Source organism: Scyliorhinus torazame, chromosome 5 (genome assembly GCF_047496885.1).
Source record: "Scyliorhinus torazame isolate Kashiwa2021f chromosome 5, sScyTor2.1, whole genome shotgun sequence".
In the NCBI taxonomy this organism is placed as follows: domain Eukaryota; kingdom Metazoa; phylum Chordata; class Chondrichthyes; order Carcharhiniformes; family Scyliorhinidae; genus Scyliorhinus; species Scyliorhinus torazame.
Window position 1 is genome coordinate 68,294,384 of NC_092711.1, and position 25,369 is coordinate 68,319,752.

Sequence of the window (25,369 nt, forward strand, 5' to 3'; positions counted from 1 at the left end):
CTACTTCAAAATTCAAAGCCTGATGATATTCAGCTCTCAATGAATTGAGTGACTGTCAGATTTCGATGTGATGTTTGGTTTGAATTTTCTGTCGGCCAATCCTCCACTTCCAATATCCTGTAAAAGGAGTTTACAAAAGTCATCACTGTCAATCCAGGGTATAAATTCTGAACAGACAATTCTAGTTTCTCTGGAACATTTTTCCCTCTCTTGTTCCCCCAAAGCTGTAAATCCCCGTCCCACACACTCTCCTTCCTCCCTGGGCTGAAATGCAAACCCATCTCACCATCGGCACCATTTCTTTCCTCCACTCCCAGTTTTCTCCCTCCCTCTCCTCTGCCTGGGTTCAGTTCTCCAGCTCCTGTCTGCAGACTGACACTAAAACCAATGGGTCTTATTGGTGGGGGGTTGGGTTCTCACCATTGTCCCTGCTCGCGGCGGCTCTCATTCAGTCTCTGAGAGCCGCACTCACTGTCACTGCGGCTGCGCTCAGCCCGGAGCAGCACCGCGCATGCTCCGCACAGAGAGGCGACTTCCGGGGCGCGTTCTGGCTCCTGTGACGAAGATAGGGCGTATTCATCCTCGCCCGGCATTGCGGGTAGTCTTACCCGCCATTATTTCATTACGTTCCTCAGGGTGAGAAATTGGTTCCGGCACTTTTCATACAGTTCGGTGTTTGTACCGAATGGGGCGGCCGCATCGGTGCTCTTCTCTCTGATCGGCCCCTGTTAACGGCTGTCATCTGTTTAGGGGGCGGTATGCCACAGGGCGCCTGCGCGGCCGCCATCTTTCTCAGGTGCAACAGGGCGCATGTGCGGCCGTCGTTCACCCGGAAGCCGGAAGAGAGAATCTTGTGAATTTCTCTCCTGGACTGAGAGTGAAGTTTCTTTGGAAACTCCTTTAGAAAGAGGAGGATTTACTCACGGGAACTTCAAACCAAACATCACATCATCATCATCATCACTCAATTCATCAGGACCTGAATATCATTGGGAGGTAAAATGGTTTGTCTGTTCTGTCCGTCGATAAAGATTTCAGAGTGACTGGGAAAATTTAAACGACCATTCCAGGGTAAATTTGAGACTAATTACACATCACATTGGGGAAGTTAAATAATTTGCTGTTGTACTCTTATGTATGCAGGTACATTTTGAAATTACCGAATTAGCATACTTGGCAGGTCAACTGGGCAAACTGCTGACCTTCTTAGTAGTGAGAGTTACTATCCGGGATTTTGTTAGGTTTGTTGTTCCTGTTGCATTTCATTCAGCTCATCGTGTTTACAAAGTAGGTATTCGTAGAACATAGAACATTACAGCGCAGTACAGGCCCTTCGGCCCTCGATGTTGCGCCGACCTGTGAATCCACTCTAAAGCGCATCTACGCTATTCCCTTATCATCCATATGTCTATCCAATGACCATTTGAATGCCCTTAGTATTGGCGAGTCCACTACTGTTGCAGGCAGGGCATTCCACGCCCTTACTACTCCGAGTAAAGAACCTACCTCTGACATCTGTCCTATATCTATCTCCCCTCAATTTAAAGCTATGTCCCCTCGTGTGAGACATCACCATCCGAAGAAAAAGGCTCTCTCTGTCCACCCTATCCAATCCTCTGATCATCTTGTGTGCCTCAATTAAGTCACCTCTTAACCTTCTCTCCAACGAAAACAGCTTCAAGTCCCTCAGCCTTTCCTCATAAGATCTTCCCTCCATACCAGGCAACATTCTGGTAAATCTCCTCTGCACCCTTTCCATTGCTTCCACATCCTTCCTATAATGCGGCGACCAGAATTGCACACAATACTCCAAATGTGGCCGCACCAGAGTTTTGTACAGCTGCAACATGACCTCATGGCTCTGAAACTCAATCCCTCTACCAATAAAAGCTAACACACCGTACGCCTTCTTAACAACCCTCTCAACCTAGGTGGCAACTTTCAGGGATCTATGTACATTGACACCGAGATCGCTCTGCTCATCCACACTGCCAAGAATTTTACCATTAGCCCAATACTCTGTCTTCCTGTTATTCCTTCCAAAATGAATCACCTCACACTTTTCTGCATTAAACTCCATTTGCCACCCCTCAGCTCAGTGCTGCAGGTTATCTATGTCCCTCTGTAACTTGTAACATCCTTCCGCACGGTCCACAACTACACCAACTTTAGTGTCATCTGCAAATTTACTCACCCATCCTTCTACCCCCTCCTCACAGGTCATTTATAAAAGTGACAAACAGCAGTGGCCCCAAAACAGATCCTGGTGGTACACCACTAGTAACTGGACTCCAGTCTGAAGAGTTCCCACCAATCACCACCCTTTGCCTTCTTCCAGCTAGCCAATTTCTAATCCAAACTGCTAAATCACCCTGAATCCCATGCCACCATATTTTCTGCAGTAGCCTACCATGGGGAACCTTATCAAACGCTTTACTGAAATCCATGTACACCACATCAACTGCTTTTCCCTCATCCACCTGTTTGGTCACCTTCTCAAAGAACTCAATAAGGTTTGTGAGGCACGACCTACCCTTCACAAAACCTTGTTGACTATCACTAATCAAATTATTCCTTTCCAGATGATTATACATCCAATCTCTTATAAACCTGAGATACCCTCAATTATGACTCAGGCGAGGAGTTTGATAATACAAAGGCTTTAATTACCAGAGAACCAGACAGCTGCCGAGAAGTGTGCTCACTGCACGCTGCCTACTGAACATAACCTTATATACAGCTTCCTGGGGGCGGAGGAGGAGTCCCCCAGGGTTCCAAACCCGGTCTTAAAGGGGCCTACGCATTAAAGGTACATGTGTATACAGATATCATTCATCACAATCACCCCCTGTTTAAAAAAATGCATAGTCCATCGGGGGTGAAGTGGAATGAAAAGTTCAGTCTTTTGGGTGGTCTGATTGCCCGTGTCGACCTTCTCAGCTCCGGCGGTGGTGCGACAGATACGGTCGTCCTCGGTGGTGGTATATCCGGGAGCACGGTTGTCTGAGCCTTTTCCCGCGTTGGAGCAGGGGGGGGGTATCCGCGGTGACTAGGGTGATTGGTGCCGGCGCCGGCTGGGGGAGGGGGGGGGGGTGCTGTCGGAGTCGACTGCCGGTGCTGGGAGGGGAGCATCGGTGGAAGGGGGGCGAGCCAGTGGGTGCCAGGTCTCGCAGGGAAACGGTGTCCTGCCTGCCATCGGGGTGCTCGACGTAGGCGTATTGAGGGTTTGCGTGTAGTAGTTGGACCCTCTCGACCAGTGGATCTGTCTTATGGCTCCTCACGTGCCTCTGGAGTAGAACTGGTCCCGGAGTCGTCAGCCAACGTGGAAGCGAGACCCCAGAGGTGGACCTCCTGGGGAAGACAAACAAACGGTTGTGAGGGGTCTCGTTTGTGGCCGTACAGAGGAGCGACCTAATGGAGTGTAGGGCATCGCGTAGGACCTCCTGCCAGCGGGCGATTGGGAGACTTCTTGACCATAGGGCTAGAAGAACAGCCTTCCAAACTGTCACGTTCTCCCTCTCCACCTGCCCGTTTCCCTGCGGGTTATAGCTGGTCGTTCTGCTCGAGGCAATGCCCTTGTTGAGCAGATCTCGACGCAGCTCATCGCTCATGAACGATGTACCCCGGTCGCTGTGGATATAAGCGGGGAAACCAAACAGCGTGAAGTTGCTGTGCAGTGCCTTGATTACGGAGGCCGAGGTCATATCGGGGCGGGGGACAGCGAAGGGGAAGCGGGAGAATTCATCGATGACAGTGAGGAAATAACTGTTGCGGTTGGTGGAAGGGAAGGGCCCTTTGAAGTCCACGCTTAATCGCTCAAAGGGCCCAGAGGCCTTTACTAGTTGAGCCTTGTCTGGTCGATAAAAGTGCGGTCTGCACTTCGCACAGATCTGGCAAGCCATGGTCATGGCCTTGACCTCCTTGGTGGAGTAAGGCAGGCTGCGGGACTTGATGAAATGGGCAAGCCGGGTGACCCCCGGGTGGCAGAGGTCATCGTGGATGGCCCGCAGACGGTCTTTCTGCGCGTTGGCGCATCTGTGATGGGACAGGGCATCTGGGGACTCGTTGAGCTTTCCCGGATAATATGTAATATCGTATGTGTAGGTGGAGAGTTCGACCCTGGACCTCAGAATGTTATCATTCTTTATTTTGCCCCGTTATACGTTATCGAACATAAAGGCGACCGACCGTTGGTCGGTGACGAGGTCGAACCTCCTACCGGCTTGGTAGTGCCTCCAGTGCCGCACGGCCTCCACTATGGCTTGTGCCTCCTTCCCGACTGCAGAGTGTCGAATTTCCGAGGCGGTGAGGGTTCGGGAGAAGAACGCTACAGGTCTGCCCGCCTGGTTGAGGGTAGCAGCCAGGGCGACGTCTGATGCGTCGCTTTCTACCTGGAAGGGAATAGTTTTGTCCACCGCGTGCATGGCGGCCTTGATGATATTGGCCTTGATACGACTGAAAGCTGACTGAGCCTCAGCCATCAGGGGAAAAACCGGGGTCTTAATGAGTGGACGGGCTTTGTCTGCATATCTGGGGACCTACTGGGCATAATAGGAAAAGAGCCCCTGGCACCGTTTGAGTGCCTTGAGGCTACGGGGAAGGGGAAGTTCCTTCAGGGGGCGCATGTGGTCGGGGTCTGGCCCGATGACCCCATTTTCCACGACATAGCCGAGGGTGGCTAGCCGGGTTGTGTGGAACACTCATTTCTCTTTATTGTATGTCAGATTGAGGGCCCGGGCGGTCTGGAGGAACTTCCTCAGGTTTTCGTCATGGTCCTGCTGGTCATGGCCGCAGATGGTGACGTTGTCTAAGTACGAGTATGTAGCCCGTAAGCCGTACTGGTCCACCATTTGATCCATTGCCCTTTGTAAAACGGAGACTCCGTTTGTGACACCGAAAGGGACCCTGAGGAAGTGGAAGAGCCGACCGGCTGCTTCGAAGGCCGTATAGGGGAGGTCCTCTGGGCGGATAGGGAGTTGATGATCGGCCGATTTTAGGTCGACTGTGGAGAATACGCGATACTGGGCGATTTGGTTCACCATTTCTGCAATGCGGGGATGTGGATACGCATCGAGTTGCGTAACGCGGCTTATGGTCTGGTTGTAGTCCACCACCATACATTGTTTTTCCCCGGAGCAGACTCCCAGTACTTATGCCCTCCAAGAGCTGTTGCTAGCCTCTATGACCCCTTCTTTTCGTAGCCGCTAAACCTCTGACTTGATGAAAGTCATGTCTTGGGAACTGTACCGCCGACTCCTGGTGGCGACGGGCTTACAGTCGGGGGTGAGGTCCGCGAAGAGGGGGGGGTTGCAACTGTGAATGTCGCCAGGCTACATACCGTGAGCAGGGGCAGGGGTCCGCCGAACTTCAGGGTCAGGCTTCGGGTGCTGCACTGAAAGTCCAGACCGAGCAGCAGGGCGGTGCAGAGGTGAGGGAGGGCATAAAGTTTAAAACGGGCGTATTTGGCACCTTGGATAGCGAGGTTCGCGAAACAATACTCAGTGATTTGGACCGAATGAGACCCAGATGCAAGGGCGATAGTTTGGGAGGCGGGATAGGTGCGCAGGGAGCAGCGTCTTACCGTGTCTGGATGGATAAAACTCTCCGTGCTCCCGGAGTCAAAAAGGCAGGGGGTGTCGCGGCCGTTGATTTGAACCTGCATCATTGAGTTTCGCAGGTGCTTTGGCCGAGATTGATAGAGAGTGATCGCTCCTAGTTGCGGGCAGTCAGAGTCCTCGGTTGAATCGGACTTGCAAAATGGCCGCCGCCGTCGGTCGCATGTTTTGAGTTTTGAAGATGGCTGCCGCCAAGATGGCCACTCCCATGACTCGCACGAGTCCTATGATGCGTCGGAAGTAGGCGTGTCTAGCCGCCGCGCGGCCATGTTGCGGGGCCTGTGGTCCCGGGAGTTCGATTTCTGGGTCCGATGAGACCTTTGGGCCCAGCCAGGCAGACCCTTGCGAAGTGCCCCTTCTTTCCGCATTCGCCGCAGATAGCAGAGCGGGCCGGGCAATGCTGGCGCGAGTGCTGGCCTTGCCCACAGAAATGGCATTGGGGGCCCCCCGGTGTGAGCGGGTCGCCACGCGGCGCAGGCCTGAAGCGTGGCCGAGTCTGGAGGGGTTCGCAAGTTCCGCGGAGTACGTGCGGAGATTTTGGCGGGCCGCTTCCAGGGAAGAGGCGAGCGTTACCGTGCCTTGGAGTTCCTTCGCTCCGTCTTCTAGGAGCCACTGCCGGATGTACGTGGATCGGATACCGGACATGAAAGCATCACGAATATGGAAGTTCATGTGGACTTTTGCCGTCACCTCTTTATGGTCGCAGTTCCTGGCGAGCTCGTTTCCCCAGAGCCCTGGCAGCAGGGCGAGAGCAAATGTCTGCCGTTTCATACGTCGTAGCTTTCTCGATCACGGAGGATAGTGGGTGGCCCACCTGGGCATGTAGTAAGCTCAGCTTGCGAGGTCCGTCAACTTCAGTCTCTGAGGAATTCAGACAGGCCTCAAAGCACCGGAGCAGTTTTAAAAAATTTCAGTGGCTTCCGGCGACCAAGCGTCCAAATTGAGCTTCTATGGCTTTAGACCGCTGTCCATCTTGATGTAATCTGGTAATTAAATTGAGATACCCTCAATTACGACTCGGGAGAGGAGTTTGATAATACAAAGGCTTTAATTACCAGAAAACCAGACAGCTGCCGAGAAGTGTGCTCACTGCACGCTGCCTACTGAACGTAATCTTATGTACAGCTTCCTGGGGGCGGAGCCGGAGTCCCCCAGGGTTCCAAACCCGGTCTTAAAGGGGCCTACGCATTAAAGGTACATGTGTATACAGATATCATTCATCACAAAACCTTTCCAAGACTTTGCCCACAACAGAAGTAAGGCTCACTGGTCTATTGTTACCAGGGTTGTCTCTACTCCCCTTCTTGAACAAGGGGACAACATTTGCTATCCACGAATCTTCTGCCACTATTCCTGCAGACAAAGATGACTTGAAGATCAAAGCCAAAGGCTCATCAATCTCCTCCCTAGCTTCCCAGAGAATCCTAGGATAAATCCCATCCGGCCCAGGGGACTTATCTATTTTCACACTTTCCAGAATTGTTAACATCTCCTCCTTAAGAACCTCAAGTCTTTCTAGTCTAGTAGCTTGAATCTCCGTATTCTCCTCGACAACATTGTCTTTTTCCTGTGTGAATACTGCCGAAAATTATTCATTTAGCACCTCTCCTATCTCCTCGGACTCCACGCACAACTTCCCACTACTGTCCTTGACTGGCCCTACTCTTACCCTAGTCATTCTTTTATTCCTGACATATCTATAGAAAGCTTTATGGTTATCCTTGATCCTACCTGCCAAAGACTTCTCATGTCCCCTCCTGGCTCTTCTTAGCTCTCTCTTTAAGTCCTTCCTAGCTAACTTGTAACTCTCGAGCGCCCTAACTGAACCTTCATGTCTCATCTTTACATAAGCCGCCTCCTTCCTCTTGACAAGTGTTTTGACTGCTTTAGTAAACCACGGTTCCCTCACTTGACCACTTCCTCCCTGCCTGACAGGTACATACATATCAAGGACACGCAGTAGCTGTTCCTTGAACAAGCTCCACATTTGAATTGTGCCCATCCCCTGCAGTTTTCCTCTCCATCCCATGCATCCTAAGTCTTGTCTCATCGCATCATAATTGCCTTTCCCCCAGATATAACTCTTGCCCTGCGGCATATACCTATCCCTTTCCAGCACTAAAGTAAACGTAATCGAATTGTGGTCACTATCACCAAAGTGCTCACCTACCTCCAAATCTAACACCTGTCCTGGTTCATTACCCAGTACCAAATCCAATATGGCCTCGCCTCTCGTTGGCCTATCTACATGCTGTGTCAGGAAACTCTCCTGCACACATTGGACAAAAACTGACCCATCTAAAGTACTTGAACTATAGCGTTTCTAGTCAATATTTGGAAAGTTAAAGTCCCCCATAACAACTACCCTGTTGCTTTCGCTCCTATCCAGAATCATCTTTGCAATCCTTTCCTCTACATCTCTGGAACTTTTCGGAGGCCTATAGAAAACCCCTAACAGGGTGGCCTCTCCTTTCCTGTTTCTAACCTTAGCCCATACTACCTCAGTAGACGAGTCCTCATCAAACGCCGTTTCTGCCACCGTAATACTGTCCTTGACTAACAATGCCACCCCTCCCCCTCTTTTACCACCTTCCCTGAGCTTACTGAAATATCTAAACCCCGGCACCTGCAACAACCATTCCTGTTCCTGCTCTATCCATGTCTCCGAAATGGCCACAACATCGAAGTCCCAGGTACCAACCCATGCAGCAAGTTCACCCACCTTATTCCGGATGCTCCTGGCATTGAAGGAGACACACTTTAAACCAGCTTCCTGCCTGCTGGTACACTCCTGCAACTTTGAAACCTTACTCATGACCTCACTACTCTCAACCTCCTGTAAACTGGAGCTACAATTCAGGTTCCCAATCCCCTGCTGAACTAGTTTAAACCCTCCCGAAGAGCATTAGCAAATTTCTCCCCAGGATATTGGTACCCCTCTGGTCCAGGTGTAGACCATCCCGTTTGTAGAGGTCCCACCGACCCCAGAATGAGCCCCAATTATCCAGAAATCTGAAACCCTCCCTCCTGCACCATGCCTGTAGCCACGTGTTCAACTCCTCTCTCTCCCTATTCCTCGTCTCGCTTGCACGTGGCACGGGTAACAACCCAGAGATAATAACTCTGTTTGCCTTAGATCTAAGTTTCCATCCTAGCTCCCTGAATTCCTGCCTTACATCCCTATCCCTTTTCCTACCTATGTCGTTGGTACCTATGTGGACCACGACTTGGGGCTGCTCCCCCTCCCCCTTAAGGATCCCGAAAACACAATCCGAGACATCACGGACCCTGGCACCTGGGAGCCAACACAAATCACGAGTCTCTCTCGTTCCCACAGAATCTCCTATCTATCCCCCTAACTATGGAATCTCCAATGACTAATGCTCTATTCCTCTCCCCCCTTCCCTTCTGAGCAACAGGGGCAGACTCTGTGCCAGAGACCTCTACCCCATGGCTTACCCCTGGTACGTCTCCCCCCCCCCCCCAACAGTATCCAAAGCGGTATACTTGTTACTAAGGGGAACGACCACAGGGGATCCCTGTACTGACTGCTTCTTCCCAGCCCCTCTCACCATCACCCATCTATCTTTATTCTTTGGAGTATCTACATCCCTGAAGCTTCTATCTCTAACCACCTCTGCCTCCCGAATAATCCGAAGTTCATCCAGCTCCAGTTCCCTAACGTGGTTTCTGAGGAGCTGGAGATGAGTGCCCAGATGAAATCAGCAGGGACACTGACGGCATCCCTCACCTCAAACATTCTGCAGGAGGAACATTGCACTGCCTTCCCTGCCATCCCCTCTAGATAAAAAAAGAAAAAGAAAGAAAGTGCTTACCTGTTATTCACTCTACCCCTTAGTTTAAAGGAGGTGGAAGGGTGGGGTCACTACAAGTGTAGTGTCTAGGGTTTAGAAACTGCCCAACTTAAATACAGGTAAAAATAAAACACTTAACCAGCACCCACTGCGCCCCACACGAAAACAGCAATCAGCTGTTATGGGCCTGCGCAAACAATTTAAATCTTTACTACTTACCCAGCAGTCACTCAGTCCTCACTCCGACTGGGTTCAGCTGGAAACTCCCTACAGTAAGTTTTTTAAAAAAAAATTTACTTCCCTTCTCAGGAAGCACTCACTCAGTGAAGGTCTACTGCCCTCTGCTGGATGCTTGCCTTCACTTGAACAGCTATGGTCTCTTGCACAGGTATGCCTTTAAGTTACGGTGACCACAATGCATGTATGCAAATTTCCCCCGCAACAGCCAATCAGCAGCTCAACTCCACTGCCCTCTGCTGGATGCTTGCCTTCACTTGAACAGCTAGGGTCTCTTGCACAGGTACACCTTCAAGTTACAGTGACCACAATGCACGTATGTAAATTTTCCCCACAACAGCCAATCAGCAGCTCCACTCTACTGCCCTCTGCAGATTGTGGTCTGTAGATTTTTAAGTTATATCAATTCAAATGTCTATCTAAATACTTTTTAAATGTTATGAGGGTTTGTCCCATTAGTTCAGGCAGCATGTCACAGATCCTCACCACCCTCTAAACCTCCTAGTCCTTCACTAAATCTCTGCCTCCTTTTATATGTATCCCTTAATCAAAGGGAATCGGACCTTCCTATCCAATCTATTTAGATCCCTCAGAAATTTTAAAAATATATAAATTTATATTTTTTTCCAATTGAGGGGCAATTTAATTTTGCCAAGCCTCCTACCCTGCACATATTTGGGTTGTGGGGGTGAAACCCACGCACACAATGGGAGAATGTGCAAACTCCTTACAGACTGTGACCCAGGGCCAGGATCGACCCCGCGTCCCCAGCACGCAGGCACACAACCACTGTGCCACCATGATCCCCCAGAATTTTATACCTTTAGAATAATCTTTACTATTATCACAAGTAGGTTTACATTAACACTGCAATGAAGTTACTGTGAAAATCCCCGGAACCACACCCCAGCACCTATTCAGGTACACAGAGGGGGAAATCAGAATGTCCAATTCACCTAACAAGCATGTCGTTCGGGACTTGTGGGAGGGAACCCATACAGAGACTGGGAGAATGTGTAGACTCTGCGCAGACAGTGTCCCAAGTGGGAATTGAACCCCGGGACCCTGGCACTGTGAAGCAACAGTGCTAGCCACTGTGCTACCGTGCCGTCCATAAAACAGTTGAGCTCAATGTTCTCAGATTAAAGAAGCTGAAGCGCCCAACGTGGGTCTTGAACCCACGGCCCTGGGATTAAGACTCCCATGCTCTGCCGACTGAGCCAGCCAGGCTGCTTTCCATAATTTCATTTTGGTCTCCCCTCAGCCTTTTCTGTTCCAAAGAAAACAGCCCCAGTTTATCCAAACTTTCCTCTGAGCAAACATTGTCAATTTCGGGTCAATGATCTTAAATCCCCTCTGTGCTCTCTCTGGTGCAATCTTCCTCTACAGGAATCTAGCTCTGGCCTAACTAGTCCTGTCCTGCCATTTATCATGTAATCCTTTGCCTTGTTTTCCCTCCAGCTTTCTTCCTCACTATCAAGTGTTCAATCATTTTTGTGTCACAGGTAAACTTCTTCCACATGTTCCTACATTTACTTTCAAATCAATGATGTAAACCAGGAGTGAAGGGCCCAGTACTGATTCCTTTGAAACCGGCACTGGAAACAGCCCTTTTATTTTCTCTATTCTTTATGGGATGTGAGTATCACGGGCAAACCAGCTTGGTTGCCCATTTCTAATTGTCCTTAAACTGAGTGGCTTGCTAGGCAATTCAGAATTAACCACATTTCAGTGAGTTGGCCAAATCAGGTAACGCCGGTGCAGACTCGATGGGCCGAATGGTCTCCTTCTGCACTGTAGATTCTATGATTAATTCCGACCTTGGGTCACTGTCTCTGTGGAGTTTGCCTGCGTCTGCATAGATTTCCTTTCTGGGTGCTCTGGTTTCCTCCCACAGTCCAAAAATGTGCAGATTAGGTGGATTGGCTGTGCTAAATTGTCCCCTGGAGGTGTTACGTGGATAGGGTGGGGAATTCGCCATGGTAGCGTGCTCTTTCAGAGGGTTGCCACAGACTCGATGGGCCGAATGGCCTCCTTCTACACTGAGGGGATTCTATGATTCTCCATTGGACCCAATGATATATTCACTCACACACTGCAGCCTGACTCTTATTATTGGAACAGACACTGTGTTTGTTCCTCTCAAAGTGAGTGAACACTTTGCTGTTTCTCCTCTGGGCCCCATCTCCACTATTATTGTCTGATTGTCCCACTGAGACTCTCACTGTTATTATTGGACAATCAGCGAGTCAGACTGAGCCTGTGGCCGCTCTCACCATCTGGAACCGTCACAATGCCTGGGTGATTGACGGCAGCTCTGGACCAATAGAAGGTGGAGGGGCAGGACTGGAGGACGAGAGCGCTGGTCCTCCAACCAATGAATGAGTGGCGGGGCCCGCTGTGATTGAAGCATGTGCTGTGTGGGTAATGGAGATGCAGAAGGTCTGTGTCTTCAGATCCGAAATCGGTGAGAGGCGATTAACAATATGGAGGGAGCGAGAGATCGTGGGGGTGGGCGGAAACGTCGTGTAAAGCTGTTGTAAGCCGCAAACCTCGGAAAAGAGTTTAAGATTGTTTATAAATATGAGAAATGCCAATAAAAAGTTTTTTTTTTAAAAGGAAAAGAGTTTAAGGTACCCAGTTTGTACTGAGCGGAGCTACGGCTCCTCATGTTCGGCTCGGGTTAACGGCCGCCATCTTTACTGGATGTGCATCAGGGCGCACGCGCGTTTGTCATCTTTGTAGGGGGCGATGTTTCAGTGAGTGGGAGGAGCTTGTTCCCCATTGTTCAGAATGGAGGCAACTTGTCCATCAAACTGCGTCACCCTTTGAGTCCCAATGTCTTATTGATGATGCAAAGCGGTGGCAGAGATGGAAAGAAAAGGAAGCCAATCCTGCTCTCCGGATGTCACTGTCTCATTGGACGTCCTGTACCATGTGTCGAAAGCTCTGAGGCTCTGTTCAGCCACATGAAGACCCAGGGTAGAAACTCACAACCCTGAGTCAACAACACCCTCAAATCAGGGGAGTGCTGATGATAAGAGGGACAGTGTGCAGCGGTGAGGGGGAGGGCATGAGCGGTCATCCTGGACCAGGGAGCAGGAGGAGAGAATGTGGTGAATTTCTATCCTGGACTGATAGTGATTAATTTTGGAAACTCCTTTTACAGGGGATTAGTCGGGGTAGATTTACACACCGCAAATTCAAACCGGGAGAAATATTTATCTTTCCAGAATTTTATTTCTGGACTGACAGTGATGCCTTTGTAAACTTCTTTCACAGGGGCTTAGAAAGGGATTCGCAGACAGGAAACTCACAACCTATCCTCACATCAAATTCTGACAGCACCATTCGAGTTATCAGGACCTGGAGGTTATCAACCTTTGTGTGTAAGCATTGAGTTCAGATCATTACCACTCACTGTGTAAAATTTCTTCCTCATATCCCCCCTGTAGATCTTGCTCATAATCTTAAATCTGTGTCCCATAATCCTTTTACAATCTACTGATGGGAACAGATTTCTTTATCCTTTGCCGGGTTTGCTGTGGTCGTTTCCGGTGCCTGGGTCGTGCTGGGTGGTTCGTCCAGATTTCACTCCATTTTTCTGTGTTTATAGTGGCCGAATGGGCTTGTACCAGTCCATTTTTGGATCCAGTTCACAATTGAAGTTCGCTCCAAGAATTAATTGATGTGTATCCCGGTCTGAGATAGGTCCCAACAATTTAATTTTAAAATGACACATCGTCCCAGTTAGGGGCATAGACATTCACCAGCACCACCAATGTACCCGCTGACCACCATGTATCTCCCATTAGTGTCCGCAATGACCCTAGTGACCCTTTATTGATTAAAATTGCAGCATATCGAGCCCTTCCGTCAAAGCCCGAGTGAAACACTTGGCTCACCCCTCAGCATCTGGTCGGATCTCTAACCCGCAAGTGAGTCTCCTGCAAGAACACCACACCAGCATTTAGAATCTTCAGGTGAGTGAAAACCCTTGACCTTCACTGGTTCACCCAATTCCTTTACGGTCCAGGTGACCAGCCCTGAATTAGGGGATCACCCCCCCGCCCCTCCCATCACGGTAGCATTGTGGATAGCACAATTGCTTCACAGCTCCAGGGTCCCAGGTTCGATTCCGGCACTGTCTGTGCGGAGTCTGCACATCCTCCCCGTGGGTTTCCTCCGGGTGCTCCGGTTTCCTCCCACAGTCCAAAGATGTGCAGGTTAGGTGGATTGGCCATGCTAAATTGCCCTTAGTGTCCAAAATTGTCCTTAGTGTTGGGTGGGGTTACTGGGTTGTGGGGATAGGGTGGAGGTGTTGACCTTGGGTAGGGTGCTCTTTCCAAGAGCCGGTGCAGAGTTGATGGGCCGAATGGCCTCCTTCTGCACTGTAAAATTCTATGAAAATCACGGAATCAGCCATTTCCACTGTGAGGGACTATCCAGCAAATCTTCAAAAAGTACAGGCATAGGGTCCACCCAAGATGACCGCCATACCCCTATCCTCAGAATAAATCAAAAACAGTTCTATAGTCATCATCAGTGAGCTACCATATTCCCCCCCATGCCCCCATTTCCCACCAACGCCCCACCTAGACACACAAATTGAAATCAAACACACTCCTCTAGCTCTGACCCAGAAGCTAAGCTTGCCGAACCAGCCAAAACTGGTTCACCGGCTGCAGCTTCACCCACCCCCCTTCTCACTCCCATTCACCAGCTTACTGCTGCCGGGGCAGCTCTCTTAGGACACCAAGAAAAGCAAAACAACAATATTACCCACTTCGAGGGTAAAACATATTTCGGAATGCAGTCCCTTACTAGATCTAGTTTCCAACGGGCCCGTCTCTCTCTCTCCTCTCTCTCGCTCTCCTATCTCTCTTGCCCCATAAGTGGAAAAAAATAATTGGGTACTCGAGATTTATTTTAAAAAAGAAAATCTTTTCCTATGGACAGAACAGACAAACATTTTGTCTTCCACATTCACAGGCCAATGATATTCAGGTCCTGATGAATGGAGTGACTTAAGTCTTGATGTGAAGTTTGATTTGAGTTTCCATCTGGTTAACCGAGGACCGGGGTTTGATCCCGGCCCGGGTCACTGCCCGTACGGAGTTTGCACATTCTCCCCGTGTCTGTGTGGGACTCACCCCCCAATCCAAAAAGATGTGCAGGTCGATGAATTGGCCTCGCAAAGATTACGCCTCAATTGGGGGAAAAATATTGGGTACTCTTTTTAAAAAAAAAAAAACTTTTAATTAAAAATAAACAAAAGACATCACTGTCAATCCAGGGTAGAAATTCTAAACAGACAATTCTAGTTTCTCTTGAACATTTGTTCCTCTCTTGTTCCCCCAAAGCTGTAAATCCCCGTCCCACACACTCTCCCTCCTCCCTGGGCTGAAATCCAAACCCATCTCACCATCTGCACCATTTCTTTCCTCCACTCCCAGTTTTCTCCCTCCCTCTCCTCTGCCTGGGTTCAGTTCTCCAGCTCCTGTCTGCAGACTGACAATAAAATCAATGGGTGTTATTGGGGGGTTTGGGGCCTCCACCGGGTGTTTGTGAATTCTTCCCTCCCGCCTGCCAGGGTTTCCTTCCTTGCCAGAGATCAGAGTCCTCATTGATGCTTTGAGCCCAACCTGGAACCACGCTAAATTGCCCCTTAATTGGGGAAAAGAATTACATGAAGGTTAGCGGCTGCACAAAGTGTTTCCATCTCCTCCCACCCATCTCCTTAACAGGTTGACGCATTTATTTGACTGACTAAAAGGATGGTCTCTGGCAGCACAGTGGTTAGCACTGCTGCCTCACAACACCAAGGACCCGGTTCGATCCTGGCCCCAGGTCACTGTCTGTGCGGAGTTTGCACATTCTCCCCGTGTTTGTGTGGGTCTCAGCTCCACAAACCAAAGATGTGCAGGGTAGGTGGAATGGCCACGCTAAATTGCACCTTAATTGCAAAAAAAAAATTGGTTATTCTAAATTTATTTCAAAAAAGGCTTGTCTCTTTCCTCATGTTCACAATTAAAGGGGTGGGTTCCCCAGGAGATGGCTGGCATTTCAGGGCAATTAAATTAATAATGGACAGGGATATGTCCAGTGTTGTTACATGGTACAGATTAGATATATTATTTACCGTTGTGTAATAAAGTAAATGTAATATTTTTCACTTTGTAATATAAGACTGTAGCTACGTTATAGATTTCCAGTCGTCTCTTCCCTCAGAGGGTTGTTAGTCTTTGGATTTCTCTTCCACAGGGACCAGTTGTAACTGGGGGTCATTGAATATATTGAAGCACAAGTTTGACAGATATTTTATTGACAATGGAGTTAAGGGTTATGGGGAACAGGTAGGAAAATAGAGAGAAAGCTGAGATGAGGAGGCATTTCTTCACTCGAGGATGTGGTGAAGCTTTGGAATTCTCTACCCCAGAGGAATGTGAAGCCTCAGTCATCAGGTATGTTCAAGACAAATATTGCTAGGTTTCTAGATATTGAAGATATCGAGGGATATGGGGACCATGTGGGAAAATGGTGCTGAAGTAGATCGGCCAAGGATCTCAATGAATGGTTGAGTAGACTTGGTGGGCCGAATGGCCTACTCTTGCTCCTATTATAATCTCTGTGTCCTGGTCAGGAAGCAGTGAGCTGAGCTCTGATCTGTCAATCAACATGAATCAGCACCTTCAGGAGAATTGGGAGGGTGAATATTAGATACAGCAGAGTGAGAATGGAGTGAGATTGTGCGGGATGGAGATTTACAGCTTTTGGAGAACAATGGAGGAAATTACATTTCATACGAACGAGAATTGTCTGTTCTGAGTTTCTATCCTGTACTAACAATGATGACTTTTGCTAATTGTTTTCAAAGGATATTGGAAGAGGAGGAATTATAGACAGAAATCTCAAAGGTCACGTCTCGATGTGACAAACTCAATCGATTCCTCTTGAACTGAATATCCTTGGCGAGAAGGCAAAATATTTGTCCGATCTGTTGGCTTCAAAAGATTTTAAACGTGAGTGTGACTGGAAAAGCACCGAGACCCACACAACACACACCCGAGTAAGAGTGTTCCATTGAACTGACTGTGGAAAGAGCTTTAACTAGTTACACAGCCTGAAAAAACATCGCACCATTCACAGTGAGGAGAGACAGTGCACATGTTCTGTGTGTGGACAAGGCTTCCACTGATTGTTCAATCTGGAGAGACACAAGGAGACCCAAAACATGGAGAAACCGTGGAAATGTGGGGACTGTGGGAAGGGATTCAGAGTCCCATCTCGGCTGGAGTCTCATCGACGCAGTCACACTGGGGAGAGGCCGTTCACCTGCTCTGTGTGTGGGAAGGGATTCGCTCAGTTATCCACCCTCAAGTCACACCAGCGAGTTCACACTGAGGAGAGGTCATTCACCTGCTCTCAGTGTGGGAAGGGATTCAGTGATTCAGCCGCCCTGCAGAGACACCAGCGAATTCACACTGGCGAGCGGCCGTTCACCTGTTCTGTGTGTGGGAAGGGATTCAGTGATTCATCCAACCTGCGGGAACATCAGCGAGTTCACACTGGGGTGAGACCATTCACCTGCTCCCTCTGTGGGACGGGATTCACACAGCTATCCAGCATGCAGAAACATCAGCGAGTTCACACTGGGGAGAGGCCATTCACCTGCTGTCAGTGTGAGAAGGGATTCACACAGTTATCCAGTCTGCAGAGACATCAGCGAGTTCACACTGGGGAGAAGCCATTCACCTGCTCCCTCTGTGGGAAGGGATTCACACAGTTATCCATCCTGCAGACACACCAGCGAGTTCACACTGGGGAGAGGCCATTCACCTGCTCTTAGTGTGGGAAGGGATGACATAGAAAATAGGAGCAGGAAGAGGCCATTTGTCCCTTTGCGCCTGCTCTGCCATTCATTATGATCATGGCTGATCATCCAACTCTTTTCACAGCAACTTCATTGCAGTGTGAATGCAAGCCTACTTGTGACAATAAAGATTATTCTTCTTAAGATGTGCAGCGTAGGTGAAATGGCCACGCTAAATTGCCCCTTAATTGGAAAAAAGAATTGGGTATTTTAAATTTTTAAAAAAATCATTAATCTGTCTTCTGAACATCTGGGCTCCTAGCACCGATCCCTGCGGTACCCCACTAGTCAGTGCCTGCCACTTTGAAAAAGACCATTAATTCCTACTCTTTGTTTCCTGTCTGCCAACCAGTTTCTTGTCCATCTCAATGCACTACCCCTAATCCCGTGTGCTTTAATTTTACACACTAATCTCTTGTGAGTGATTTTGTCAAAAGCCACCTGAAAGTCCAAATATACCACATCCACTTGCTCCCCCTTGTCAACTCTACCAGTTACACCCTCGAAGAATTCCAGTCAATTTCGTCAAGCATGATTTCCCCTTCATAAATCCATGCTGACTCTGTCCGATCCTGCCACTGGTTTCTAAGTGCTTTGCTATAAAATCTTTGATAATGGATTCTAGAATTTTTCCCACTGCTGATGTCAGGCTTACTGATCTATAATTCCCTGTTTTCTCTCTCATTTTAAATAGTGGTGTTACATAAGCCACCCTCCAATCTGCAGGAACTGCTTCAGAGTCTATAGAAGGTGACCACCAATGCATCCATTATTTCTAGAGCCACTTCCCTCAGTACTCTGGGATGCAGATTATCAGGCCCTGGGGATTTATCGGCCTTCAATCCCATAAATTTCCCCAACACCATTTCTTTACTAATATTGATCTCCTTCAGTTCCTCCCTCTAACTAAATCCTGCATTCCCCAACATTTCTGGTATCTGATTTGTGCCCTCATTTGTGAAGACAGAACCAAATTATGTATTTATTTGCCCAGCCATTTCTTTGTCCCCTATTATACATTCCCCTGTTTCTGGCTGAAAGGAACCTAAATGTGTCTTCACCAATCTTTTTCTCTTCATGTACCCATAGGAACTTTTACAATCAGCCTAATTTTCTGTATTCGGCCATTCCCAACATCACCACTGCAGTTTGGGGGTCTCTTTACTAATTTATTTTCCCCTTAGTGTTTCTGAGCTCTACCCATACAGATTGCACATTGTTGGAGCTAATATCCTTCCTCACTATTGCATTAATTTCCTCTTTAACCAGCACTGCCTCGCCACTGCCTTTTCCTTTTTGTCTGTCCTTCCTAAACACTGAATATAGTCAGTTCCCATCCCTGGTCATCCTGCAGCCCTGTCTCCATAATCCCCATTATCTCACTCCCGTTTACGTCTGTTTGCACAATTCACTCGGTTATGCCGTCTGCAGTCACACCACGGAGTTCATACTGGGGAGAGGCCGTTCACCTGCTCTCAATGTGCGAAGGGATTTTGTAATTCATCGCACTTACTGAGACACCAAGAAGTTCACAACTGATTACAGGGATTGGATTCTGCTGTTATTGTTTCTGTTCTCAATTACATCCAGGACTGCAGTTTGTTCATTCTGTTGGTCAATGGGGATGGTCAGAGGGTTTCTTTCTGCTGGACTGGCCGGTCTCACGACTTCGCCTCCAGTGGGCTGATTCTCTCTGAGCCTTCTTGTGAATATCTGGTTGCACATTTCATAGATCATTGAATTTACAGTGCAGAAGGAGGCCATTTGGCCCATCGAGTCTGCACCGGCTCTTGGAAAGAGCACCCTACCCAAGTCCACAGCTCCACCCTATCCCCATAACCCAGTAACCCCACCCACCACTAAGGGCAATTTTGGACACTATGGGCAATTTAGTATGACCAATCCACCTAACCTGCACATCTTTGGACTGTGGGAGGAAACTGGAGCACCCGGAGGAAACCCACGCACACACGGGGAGGATGTGCAGACTCCGCACAGACAGTGACCCAAATCAGGAATCGAACCTGGGACCTGGAGCTGTAAAGCAATTGTGCTAACCACAATGCTACCATGCTGCCCTTTCACAAGGGGTGAAAGGGGGTTTGGAGGTTGGAAGATGTTTCATTGCCATTTCTGTTTAGAAACCCCAAAAAGCATGCCACATTGCCATGACGATGGGCTATGGTGGTTACATGGTTCTTTTTTTTTTTAATGTAGAGTACCCAATTCATTTTTTCCAATTAAGGGGCAATTTAGCGTGGCCAATCCACCTAACCTGCACATCTTTGGGTTGTAGGGGTGAACCCACGCAAATACGAGGAGAATGTGCAAACTTCACAGGGACAATGACCCAGAGCTGGGATTGAACCTGGGACCTCGGCTCCGTGAGGCAGCAGGGCTAACCCACTGCGCCACCGTGATGCCCGATGGTTCTTTTGTTTAAGTTATCTTGATGCTTCTCACAGAATATCAGGGTCTGAGGGGCATGTTGTCTGAGGTGCACTGGGAAACTGCATTAAATAGTATGGTGGGAGACAGGCAATCACTAATATTTAAGGAATTATTACAGATTTACACGGGGATCGGTTAGCTCAGTTGGCTGGATGGCTGGTTTGTGCTGAGTGACACCAACAGCACAGGTTAAATTCCCAAACCGGCTGAGGTTAGCCATGGTCGGTGTCAGTATTTATATTCCACATGATCCTCCACCCACCCCTCTATATCTCCCCATCAGCATCTCCTATTCTTTCTCCCTCATGTATGTATCTAGCTTTACGTTCAATGTATTCATGCTGTTCACCTCAACCACTCGCTGTGGAGTGAGTTCCACATTCTCGCCACTCGCTGGGTAAAGAGGTTTCTGCTGAAATTCTTATTGGATTATTGAATCCCTTCATAATCTTAAAGATAACATCAGGTCACCCATCAGTCTTCTCTTTTCCAGAAAAAAGCAGCCCCAGCCTTTCCTGAGTGTTAAATGCTGTCAGTTCTGTATATTATGAATCTTGCACTTTATCCAATGCCTTTATTTCCTTTTTCTAAATGGAGATCACCAATGTTGACAGTGCTCCCAGTGTAGTCTAACCCTGGTTCTAAACAAGTTGAACATTTTGTCCGTGCTTTTCAATTCTATCCCTCTAGAATGGAACCCTATAGATGAACCCAACACTTTAGGAAGGATGTGAAGTTCTTAGAGGGGGTGTAGAGGACATTTACAATAAAAATAATGTCACAAGTAGGCTTACATTAACGCTCCAAGGAAGTTACTGTGAAAATCCCCTAGTTGCCACACTCCGGAGCCTGTTCTGGTACACCGAGAGAGAATTCAGAATGTCCAATTCACCTAACCACATCTTTCGGGACTTGTGGGAGAAAACTGGAGCACCCGGAGGAAACTCACCCAAACACTGGGACACTCCGACTCCGCACAGACAGTGACCCAAACCGGGAATTGAACCGTGTAGAAGCCAGGTATTTCTAATACAACTAGTATAGGTAAAAGATAGCTGTTTAAGCATAAATATTTAGCCCCAGTTTTAAATACACATTTAAAAATGAGAATTTCAGCACCCATAACCTCAGGTCATCTCAAAACATATAGCTTCAATAGATACATGAAACAGCATAATTCCATCATAGATTAAAACAGCACAGTTGCAAGACAGTTTGACACTATGCTTGTGCTGCTGTCAAGGACAAGGGCTGAATTCCATGGCAACGAGGTGACAAGAGTCCAGTAACTAAAGCTCTATTGTTCTTTTTTCAAGCCATTAGTGATTACAGCGTGAACCACATTCCATAGAACATAGAAAATACAGCACAGAACAGGCCCTTCGGCCCACGATGTTGTGCCGAACCTTTGTCCTACATTAATCATAGATTATCATTGAATTTACAGTGCAGAAGGAGGCCATTCGGCCCTTTGAGTCTGCACCGGCTGTTGGAAAGAGCACCCTACCCAAACTCAACACCTCCACCCAACACCAAGGGCAATTTGGACATTAAGGGCAATTGATCATTGGCCAATTCACCTAACCCGCACATCTTTGGACTGTGGGAGGAAACCGGAGCACCCGGAGGAAACCAACGCAGACACTGGGAGGACATGCAGACTCCGCACAGACAGTGACCCAAGCCGGAATCGAACCTGGGACCCTGGAGCTGTGAAGCAATTGTGCTATCCACAATGCTACCGTGCTGCCCTTGGGAACAAATAAACCTACACTATATCATTTTACCGTAATCCATGTACGTATCCAATAGCTGCTTGAAGGTCCCTAATGTTTCCGACTCAACTACTTCCACAGGCAGTGCATTCCATGCCCCCACTACTCTCTGGGTAAAGAACCTACCTCTGATATCCCTCCTATATCTTCCACCTTTCACCTTAAATTTATGTCCCCTTGTAATGGTTTGTTCCACTCGGGGAAAAAGTCTCTGACTGTCTCCTCTATCTATTCCCCTGGTCATCTTATAAACCTCTATCAAGTCGTCCCTCATCCTTCTCCGTTCTAATGAGAAAAGGCCTAGCACCCTCAACCTTTCCTCGTAAGACCTACTCTCCATTCCAGGCAACATCCTGGTAAATCTTCTTTGCACCTTTTCCAAAGCTTCCACATCCTTCCTAAAATGAGACGACCAAAACTGTACACAGTACTCCAAATGTGGCCTTACCAACGCTTTGTACAGCTGCATCATCATCTCACGGCTCTTAAATTCAATCCCTCTGTTTTTGAACGCGAGCACACCATAGGCCTTCTTCACAGCTCTATCCACTTGAGTGGCAACTTTCAAAGATGTATGAACATAGACCCCAAGATCTCTCTGCTCCTCCACATTGCCAAGAACTCTACCGTTAACCCTGTATTCCGCATTCATATTTGTCCTTCCAAAATGGACAACCTCACACTTTTCAGGGTTAAACTCCATCTGCCACTTCTCAGCCCAGCTCTGCATCCTATCTATATCTCTTTGCAGCCGACAACAGCCCTCCTTACTATCCACAACTCCACCAATCTTCGTATCGTCTGCAAATTTACTGACCCACCCTTCAACTCCCTCATCCAAGTCATTAATGAAAATCACAAACAGCAGAGGACCCAGAACTGACCCCTGCGGTACGCCACTGGTAACTGGGATCCGGGCTGAATATTTGCCATCCACCACCACTCTCTGACTTCTATCGGTTAGCCAGTTCGTTATCCAACTGGTCAAATTTCCCACTATCCCATGCCTCCTTACTTTCTTCATAAGCCCACCATGGGGAACTTTATCAAATGCCTTACTAAAATCCATGTACACTACATCCACTGCTTTACCTTCATCCACATGCTTGGTCACCTCCTCAAAGAATTCAATAAGACTTGTAAGGCAAGACCTACCCCTCACAAATCCGTGCTGACTATCCCTAATCAAGCAGTGTCTTTCCAGATGCTCAGAAATCCTATCCTTCAGTACCCTTTCCATTACTTTGCCTACCACCGAAGAAAGACTAACTGGCCTGTAATTCCCAGGGTTATCCCTAGTCCCTTTTTTGAACAGGGGCACGACATTTGCCTCTCTCCAATCCCCTGGTACCACCCCTGTTGACAGTGAGGACGAAAAGATCATTGCCAACGGCTCTGCAATTTCATCTCTTGCTTCCCATAGAATCCTTGGATATATCCCGTCAGGCCCGGGGGACTTGTCTATCCTCAAGTTTTTCAAAATGCCCAACACATCTTCCTTCCGAACAAGTATTTCCTCGAGCTTACCAATCTGTTTCACACTGTCCTCTCCAACAATATCGCCCCTCTCATTTGTAAATACAGAAGAAAAGTACTCGTTCAAGACCTCTCCTATCTCTTCAGACTCAATACACAATCTCCCGCTACTGTCCTTGATCGGACCTACCCTCGCTCTAGTCATTCTCATATTTCTCACATATGTGTAAAAGGCCTTGGGGTTTTCCTTGATCCTACCCGCCAAAGATTGTTCATGCCCTCTCTTAGCTCTCCTAATCCCTTTCTTCAGTTCCCTCCTGGCTCTCTTGTATCCCTCCAATGCCCTGTCTGAACCTTGTTTCCTCAGCCTTACATAAGTCACCTTTTTCCTCTTAACAAGACATTCAACCTCTCTTGTCAACCATGGTTCCCTCACTCGACCATCTCTTCCCTGCCTGACAGGGACATACATATCAAGGACACGTAGCACCTGTTCCTTGAACAAGTTCCAGATTTCATTTGTGTCCTTCCCTGCCAGCCTATGTTCCCAACTTATGCACTTCAATTCTTGTCTGACAACATCGTATTTACCCTTCCCCCAATTGTAAACCTTGCCCTGTTGCACGTACCTATCCCTCTCCATTACTAAAGTGAAAGTCACAGAATTGTGGTCACTATCTCCAAAATGCTCCCCCACTAACAAATCTATCACTTGCCCTGGTTCATTACCCAGTACTAAATCCAATATTGCCCCTCCTCTGGTCGTACAATCTACATACTGTGTTAGAAAAGCTTCCTGGACACACTGCACAAACACCACCCCACCCAAACTATTTGATCTAAAGAGTTTCCACTCAATATTTGGGAAGTTAAAGTCGCCCATGACTACTACCCTATGACGTCTGCACCTTTCCAAAATCTGTTTCCCAATCTGTTCCTCCACATCTCTGCTACTATTGGGGGGGCCTATAGAAAACTCCTAACAAGGTGACTGCTCCTTTCCTATTTCTGACTTCAACCCATACTACCTCAGTAGGGTGATACTCCTCGAACTGCCTTTCTGCAGCTGTTATACTATCTATAATTAACAATGCCACCCCCCACCTCTTTTACCACCCTCCCTAATCTTATTGAAACATCTATAACCAGGGATCTCCAACAACCATTTCTGCCCCTCTCCTATCCAAGTTTCCGTGATGGCCACCACATCGTAGTCCCAAGTACCGATCCATGCCTTAAGTTCACCCACCTTATTCCTGATGCTTCTTGCGTTGAAGTATACACACTTCAACCCATCTCCGTGCCTGCAAGTACTCTCCTTTGTCAGTGTTCCCTTCCCCACTGCCTCATTACACGCTTTGGCGTCCTGAATATCGGCTACCTTAGTTGCTGGACTACAAATCCGGTTCCCATTCCCCTGCCAAATTAGTTTAAACGCTCCCGAAGAGTACTAGAAAACCTCCCTCCCAGGATATTGGTGCCCCTCTGGTTCAGATGCAACCCGTCCTGCTTGATCTAGATCTTTATTTTAAAAAATAACACGATCAACCAAAATGTTTCCAGAAACTGCAGATCGATCAGAATTTGTTTGAAAAAATAAATTACTCAATAATTTTGAGAAGTTATGAGATGTGGTGATAAGCCTGTATATAATATTACATGTACTCAGCAGTGTGACCTCCCACCAGTAGTTGGCGTCAGGCATCAGTCAGGTGACATCCGGCTACCAGCAGAAGGTTGCCAGGCATACATGAGGCCAGTCGCACATCAGGGTAGTTCCAACAGAGTCTAATGTAACTCTGTGATAACTTAGTCTGTATAGCATTCTGATCATTACCTTACCACGTGTACATTAATAAATCATCGTTCTGGCTAATTCACCAGCAGTTCTGTAGAATCATTGCAAGACAAGATCACAGATCACAACATGAGACACCATATTCTGTCAAGAATATGTGGGCTCGGCATTGGAGTAATGGTATTGTTACTGGGCGAATAATCCAGAGAGCCAGGTTAATGCTCTGGGGATCTGGGATCGACTCTGCCTATGACAGATGCTGAAATTGAATAAAAGTCTTGAATTAGAAGTCTAATGATAACACTCTTGATTGTTGTGAAAACTCATCT

General features: G+C 47.9%; 1 long non-coding RNA gene and 1 other non-coding gene across 2 annotated transcripts; one reads left to right on the top strand and one right to left on the bottom strand.

Annotated features, from left to right (window-relative positions):
- The first annotated feature begins 850 nt into the window (after nucleotides 1-850).
- On the top strand, nucleotides 851-25,120 carry LOC140418272 (uncharacterized). Its single transcript, XR_011944906.1, has 4 exons — nucleotides 851-996; nucleotides 12,950-13,056; nucleotides 13,527-13,650; nucleotides 16,545-25,120. It is a non-coding gene; the product is annotated as an uncharacterized lncRNA (long non-coding RNA).
- trnak-cuu (transfer RNA lysine (anticodon CUU)) lies at nucleotides 10,825-10,897 on the bottom strand. The gene has a single exon. It is a non-coding gene; the product is annotated as a tRNA-Lys (tRNA).
- Nucleotides 25,121-25,369: the final 249 nt, after the last annotated feature.